This window comes from Centruroides vittatus, unplaced genomic scaffold (genome assembly GCF_030686945.1).
Source record: "Centruroides vittatus isolate TY-2023 unplaced genomic scaffold, ASM3068694v2 contig_2080, whole genome shotgun sequence".
NCBI classification, from domain to species: domain Eukaryota; kingdom Metazoa; phylum Arthropoda; class Arachnida; order Scorpiones; family Buthidae; genus Centruroides; species Centruroides vittatus.
This window is the reverse complement of record NW_027121291.1, coordinates 388-8,366: the sequence shown is the minus strand read 5'-3', so window position 1 is coordinate 8,366 and position 7,979 is coordinate 388. Positions and strand designations below refer to the sequence as shown.

Sequence of the window (7,979 nt, the reverse complement as noted above, 5' to 3'; positions counted from 1 at the left end):
GTTTCAATTACCTCATAAAGAAATCCTAGTGTAAATAAGATTTCATTAGTATATCTGTTGAATTTTATATCTGTTATTGATTATAGTTAAAAAGTCATAATACATCATTGTCTCATTTTCAATATCATTTGTAGAAAATGACTTCATGGATAAATCCAAAAATAGAGAATGCTAATAAACATATAAGGATTCACTTTTTTTAAAAATGACTAAGATTTGTTCTCAATGTTCATTACAATCGAAAATATTCAGTTTTAATTTGAAAATACATTATTTTAAGCCTTCCACTCTTTTCCATCTTCATTAACATTTTTTTAACATTTCTTTTGAAGACATGATACAGAAAACATTGAGAGAAAGAAAAAAAAAACAAAATATGAAATAAATGCATGCAAAATATAAGCGTAACTTTATTACCACACTTGCAAGAACATATGAATAAATATGGAACTCATTCTCGTGATGCATAGCAACAGTTAAAAAAACTACATTCATATGATAATGGTACATGAATCATATACAACAAAAATTTTATTCTGTATCTTCTGTCTATTTATAAACTGGAAACATCATAAGTCTGAATCAAGTGTTTATGTAACAAATTTTAGAATACAAATTCTTAATGCTCAGATTAGTGAAGATTCATATAACAAAAATTCTATATCATGATTTAGGTGTAATCATAAATTATTTATATCATTTAATATATTTACCTAAGTTTTCCTTGATAAACTTTAATTGTTCCAGCATCAGCATCTGGTGGCCGAAATCTTAGGTAAATAGAAGGTCTCTTGTTTTCCCGCCTGGTAAGACTCTGAACAGGCATAAATTCTCCAAGTTCTTTTTCTTCTTGATCTTAAAAAAATATATCATTGATTTAATAACATACATAATGTATATTAAAACATGTTTACATTTCTATGTGCAGTGCAGTAAACTAGAATTTTTCTATAATGAGTTTCAAACACTTTTCACTTTTTTCTAGCAATTTCTATAATTAAATCAAAGAACTAACATATTTGGCATATTCTAACTGACGTTCCATTTTTGTTTAACCTGAAGAAGGCCATTTAAAATAGCTGAAAGCATTAGTTCTTTGATTTAATTGAAGAAATTGCTAGAAAAGAGTGAAAGGTGTTTGAAACTTATATTAAAACATAAAAGTTTATTTTAGAAACTTCTTTAATTTTTCATAAATAACACTTATTTTAATATATTTTTATGATAATTTAAATATTCCTTAACTATATTTTTATTGATAGACATGGAAATTAATCATTACATTAAGTTTAAAAAATGGTTCAAATAAAAAGAAATTCTAAAAGATTATACAAAAAAAAAAAAAAAATAATAAAAAAAATAATAATAATAATAATATTAATATTAATAATTTCTGTTTTGGTTACTATGCCTTGACTTTGGTCCGGCATAGTACTCAGCCACCAGTGTTAACCGAGTATCTCCCACTTAACCCAACATAATAATAATAATAATTACTAAAGAATTAGCAGAATTTTATAAGACAGGTTATTTAAAATTCAAAATGAAATACAGTGAAACCTCTATATTTCGTATTATTTGATATTCATTACATTTTGATGACTTCCCCCCATACTCATCAGTATTTTCTGTATTCGTCATCAATTCCAACACTGGCAGTGGCATTACAATTGCATGATAGATGACAGGCAAGTCTCGATTGCTATCAGCAGAAGCATGATGTACAGAGGCAAGACACTACTAAAATCCAGACCAGATGTGGAAAGCTTAGGAACCTGAAACGCCGATTAACGGAATTCCGATCTGAACCAGAAGTCCGCACCAATCAGCTAGCCATGTTAGCTTAGTGTTGCCAATTTAGCTAATTTTTTACTAGATTTAGTAGACTTATAAACAATCTAGCTATGCAAATTACCTACATTATAATGGGCTAGCTTTTTTTATAATGTTATCTAGCTATAAAGAATCAAACAATTTTAATGGAAACAATAAAATTTCAATGTTTTTATTAAAATGTCTAGCTATAAATTTGAATTTTAAGTTGGCAACACTTGTAAGGAACTGAGTCCGAGCGTTATTTTTATTTTATTATTATTTTTTCGTTTTATTATATTTTGTTTGGGGCTTATGTTTATTTAGGATGAAGGTTCCCCACCACTCTCTTGTTAGTAACGAAAAAAAAGAAGAAAAAACCAACTCACAAAGAAATAATTCTTGCGCACTTGCGCTGCCCAGCGGAAGTAAACGGTCCGCAGAAAAAAAAAATGGAGGGGGGAATCCCCACACTCACTAGTAAAGAAATACTTACTAAACCGTCTTAACATCCCAGAAAATTATGATAAATATTTGTAAACGGTTTATAAGCTTTTGTCAGAAAATTAAAGCTGCCAGAAATAAAATTAATGTTAGCAAACTAAGTATGTAAATAAGGGGAGTAACCCAGCTGAAGTGTGACGTCACCTCACAGCATAAAACCCGTACGTTAACCGAAGAAGGAGAGGTGAATTCCAAATCGAGGTGATCTCCAGAGCGAGGTGAATTCGAAAGTGAGGTGATATTCTGATAGAAATCCAGATTGATAATTGGACGATCCAAGGTGTTAAAGAGGAGTTCGAATTGACGATAGCGAAAGGATTGAGGAAATAGGTTCTTCGTATAGTGAGGTGACGGATAGACGTGTAATTCGTAAGAGATTTTGTTCATAGTTTCTAAGTATTTGATTTATCGAAATTTCAAAGGGGAATTAATATTAAGTTAAGCTAAGTAGCTGAGTTTATTATCGGGTTGACTTGTTGATTTTCGTTAATAAATTTTGTTGGATTATTGACATTTGTACGTAGTAAGTTCTAGTTACTAATTAAATATATTTGAACTTTTACTTTGGCTTGATATTTATTGTTATTATTACTAATTTTTTCGGTGCACGCTTAAAAGCCCAGGCCTGGCAAACTAATCTCGAATCCGCGTAAAGTACCCGTTAGGTTAACGGAAGTTCTACCGACCGCAGTTAGTGTCGGTTTCCTAAGATACTAAAAATAGTACTTTACACACTATGTTAGCTAGCTGTAGTTAATCAGTCTGCTTTGTGTGATCGTCATGTGTGTTCTTGGTTTCTCACATTGATTATTTTAAAAAACTCAAGTTCCAATGGCTCCAACAAAGCGCACTGAAGAAAAACAGCAAAAAGGTTATTGTTAGAACAATAGAGACTTTTAAAAAATTGCTAAGTCTGAGAATGGACAAAGTATTTCCAACTTAGCCAAAGAATTTAATATGCTAAGATCATAATTGGAATTACGTAATGTTTTAATTGATGGTATGTCTTCTAAAAAAATATCCTTCTTTCCCTTTTACCTCTATACTGTATTTATTTGGTACAATAAAGATATAGTTTTACAAACAACATAATTTTTATTCTTGTAGCTTTTTTTAGGATGGGAACAGATTAACTGAATATCAGTTTTTTTGTGAGGTTTCGTGAGAGGTGTAACGGTTTCCGCGAACAGACCGACACAAAATAATAATTGACACACGTTACTTCTAACGAACGAACAATTTTATTCTCGTCAGAAAGAACAGAAGCCGGTTCTTTATGAATCCCAACTTTACAAAAAGGCCTTTTTTTTCTCTCAGTCTAAAAACCGCGCTCGAAGCGGAACCCGACAAAATTATACGCGTGCAGATCTTAAAACTAAACTTATCCTACTTATAACTACAGGGATGAACAATATATACATGTGGATAAAAATAGTTGAATATAGAAATACTTGGTGGGATGCCACTCTTGAGTCCTGTTTGATTATTTTCTTTATCTGCCCGTGTTCTCGGTGAATCTCTCACTCCCCCGTCGTATCCTTCCCTTTGTCTTTGCTGCTTACTTATCCGCCTCGATCGAGAGCTTCCTTTTCACGTCTTCACTCTCCACAGTTCAGTCCAAAAGTGATTCACCTTTCGTTCCTCGAGACCCACGGCGCCTTCCCTTCTATTGTTCTATACGTTCTCTTTCTTGGAAACGATAATCCCACCCGAAGGGTAAAAAGGAGTGGTGGGGAAAGTGAAGGAGGATAGATAATACAAAAGAAACAAAGGAATTTACCTCAACACTGTAGTTATATGGTACAATAAAGATATAGTTTTACAAACAACATAATTTTAATACTTGTAGCTTTGTTTAGGATGGGAACAGATGAACTGAATATCAGTTTTTTATTATGAGAAAAATTGTTTCTATATTTGTCATATTCCATATTCGTTAGGTCCTTAGGAACAGATTAATGACAAATACAGAGGTTCCACTGTATTAATAGATTTTATGAATAATTATACCAAATTTTAATTACTTATCTTAAAATGTTTTCTTTATTGTCTAGAACAGTGGTTGGCAACCAGTGGTCCGTGGACCGTTGATGGTCCGCGACAAAATTTGAGTGGATCGTGGAGAAATTTGGACATTGATCAACTGAATGTTATGCAAAATATTACGAAAGAAATGCAAAATGCTTAGTTACTTTTTTCACTCATTGGGGCTTTTTTTTATTTGAATCTAAAACCAAATATGAAATGACCATTATCAATAAATAATGAATAAATAATAAACAATGTTGTGAGTGTGATTGTCATCCTTCGAAGAAAAGCACTATGAATCTATAAACTTATTTCAAACAAGCAATTAATGAACTTTAGGCTTGCATTAATTTGTTATAATTAAACAAGCGAGTTTCATATTAATGAAGTAAAATTGAACTTTTATGATCATTATTCTACAGATTTTGTATCATTTAAAAAAATTCATGATAGTGATCCATGGAATTCAAAACTGTGAGTTTAGTGGTCCGTGAGGTCAGAAAGGTTGCCGACCGCTGGTCTAAAGCACACATTTTTAACAATTTTTACCTTTAATGAAGCACTCAGAACTAATTATGGTGTGATAATAAACAATTTTTGTCTTTTGCAGAACATCATTTTAATAGAAGTCTACAGATGTGTTTAATTAGTCAAATGAAAACATTAATATAAATTCAAATTATTGTGAAATTTGGTCTTAAAGATGACAACCTCTCAAGCCACAATTAATTCTAACAAAACTGTTTACAACTATCATAAGCTAGATATCCATATAAATAATTTCACCATGTGATTTAAATACTTTCAGCACTGCACATGCATTGTCAAAATCATACAATAGACACAAATTAGATACTTGAACTAGCTGTACTTTTTTATTGCACAAATCAGATGTAACCAATCAGTAATGAGTAATTCATCAGATAATTCAGATAATCAGATTATACATCTTTCTAGAGAAGGATGTATAATCTCACTTAAACAGGCAATACCAGGTTAAGCCAACAAGCTGGTGTGGCTGTAAGCCATAATTTTAAGTTATAATAGAATATTCTAGTTTGTCGCTTCTGTCCTCAATTCATGTCTTTTCCCATTTCTAGAATCTTCTCTTGTCCTCATTTCTACTTCATTCAGTTTATGATTGATGTTCTGAACAATCCCGTGGGGAGAGAAACTGCCTAAGGGCCTAAAGAGGAGAGGTAATAGTTTCAGACCAGGAAGGAGAGTTCAGACTGGAGAAGATAGTGGAAAAAAGGAGTCGATCCTGACCATAACAAGAGACTTTCTTGAAGGTTTCATGCAACAAGAATCCTGAGGCTTCAATTAATCGTAGATGAAAACAGTCTCCTTTGATCCCCAATAAAAGAATATGTTAACCTCTCCAAAAGGATGAACAAGGAAATTTCACTGAGAAACATCAAAAATAATCATCATGTAACAAAGGAATTGACCGAGTACGGGTATCCCTTTCTTTGTCTATTTTAATTTTCCATTTTATCTCTATAGTTATAAGTTAGTCTTAAGTTAGTTGTAAGGAATTTTTTGTAATACATAGTTGCACCCATTTAACAAAATTGTAAGACATGGGAATCTTTTTGTTTTGTTGCACAAATCCATGTGTTAGGTCATTTTTTGTTTTCTTGGCTGGGTAAACTGAACTTTTTTTTTTTGTGCATTGTGTCATCATTTTTCATTAAATTAATTGAATTGTTATTTTAATTTTGTAGTATCTTAATTGTAGTGTATTATCACCCTCGTGGCTATTCGACACAACTGCACATTTCACATGGCTCTTACCATACGGAAATATTTGATTCCCCTGGATAGACCGTTATGCCAGTCATTCTGCGAAAATACAGTACATATATTTATTTACAGTGTATATGTTATGGACAAAGTGATAAATACAGGCATTATTCATAATGCCTGGCCATTATGAATAATGACCAACAAAATCGGGCATTGTAATAAATTTCAATAATTTATCAAATTGACCAGTCATTATGAATACTGCTATCGTCTAGTCGGGCAAAGTGATAATAATACGTTAAAGAGTGATCATCCAAAATACGCTAGCCAATCAGCACTCGTATCTGAATTGCACGTGTATATTGCGTTTAGTACTGAATTTGGCAGCGGTCGCAACTGTTTGTGCTCTCGACAGATTCCTATCGGAGGAGAGCCGCTGGCAGGCTGCCAATTGTTTAACATTACTAGTTATTAATTCACGGTAGTTCTTGAACACACGTATCAATAACTAGTATGTATTAATATCTAGTGACGTTAAACAATTAGCGGCCTGCTGGTAGCTCCCCTCCGGGAAAAATCCGTCGGGAGCACAAACAGTTTCCACCACCGCCATGATGGTGCACATAGGTAAAATTATACTATTTAATTAATATAGTTAAAAGTATGGTACTTGTAATCTTTTAAAACTAAGTACTTTTTAAAATACTTTGAAATAATTCACAAAAATAAATATTTCTAAATGAAATAAGTGGCGTTTTTAAAAAATCGTACTCCTAGAACCTGTATCTAGTGCAACGAAAAAAATGAAAGGGTTCACCACAAACGTTTTCGAACTACTGTGAAGTTCGCAAAAGTTTGTGGTGAACCCTTTCATTTTTTTCATCTCACCAGATCTAGGTTCTAGGAGTACGATTTTTTAACACACCCTGGTGTTTTGTGTTGTTGTGGAGTTTTTTTAATCAAATTAATTAATGTTACACAATTTAAAATTCAGTACTAAACGCGATACGCACTCAACACGGTACAATTGGCAACTCAGAGTGCCAATTGGCTAGCATATGTTGGATGATCACTCCTCAACGTATTATTATCACTTTGCCCTACTAGGTGATAGCAGTATTCATAATGACCAGTCAATTTGATAAATTAATCAATATTTATCACACTGCGCACCCTTTTTGGTCATTATTCATAATGAGCAGGCTTATGAATAATGCCCGATTAATCACTTTGTCCATAACATTATATATATATTACTGTATATAATTTAAGTTATATATATACGTTAATTTCTATTAAAAATTAAAAATCTTAAAATTAAATCTATATTTAACAATATGATAAACAATTTAATGAAATAATATAAAATTTGAATACATATTACTTACCATAAACATCTGTTAAGTAATAATGCTTCGGATCATCATAAATGTGAAAAGCTCTAAGAGCAGCGCCCTAAAATTGAAAACCATTTTAATGTTATGTATTTTCATCTATTTTATAAAAAATGTTTGAACAACATCTAACATACAATTATTTGTTCCCTTGTTGCACTTCTTGATACTGATATTGTTCTATACAATTTTCTTTTCATAGATCCATTACCATCATAAACTTTAATGAGCTCTATACAATTGTAAATAATAATATATTTTAATTGCACAATTGTAAAAAAATATTTTTTTTAAACCGTAAGACAAAAAACACCTTTATGCTGAGAATGTTTAAATTTAATCATAAACAAACGTTTTCGGCCCATTCCATGGGCCATCGTCAGGCTAACTACATTCGAATACTATTTCGAACAACCAATTTCAAATTGAAATAAACTACAAAAGAACTCACGCGCTGCTATACTACGTAAATTAAAACTAATGTAAACAACA

General features: G+C 31.6%; 1 long non-coding RNA gene across 1 annotated transcript; it reads right to left on the bottom strand.

The window, feature by feature from the left end:
- Window positions 1-517: 517 nt before the first annotated feature.
- On the bottom strand, window positions 518-7,721 carry LOC136970654 (uncharacterized). The gene is made up of 3 exons (XR_010880012.1): window positions 7,625-7,721; window positions 7,482-7,548; window positions 518-855 (listed from the first exon to the last, which is right to left on the bottom strand). It is a non-coding gene; the product is annotated as an uncharacterized lncRNA (long non-coding RNA).
- Window positions 7,722-7,979: the final 258 nt, after the last annotated feature.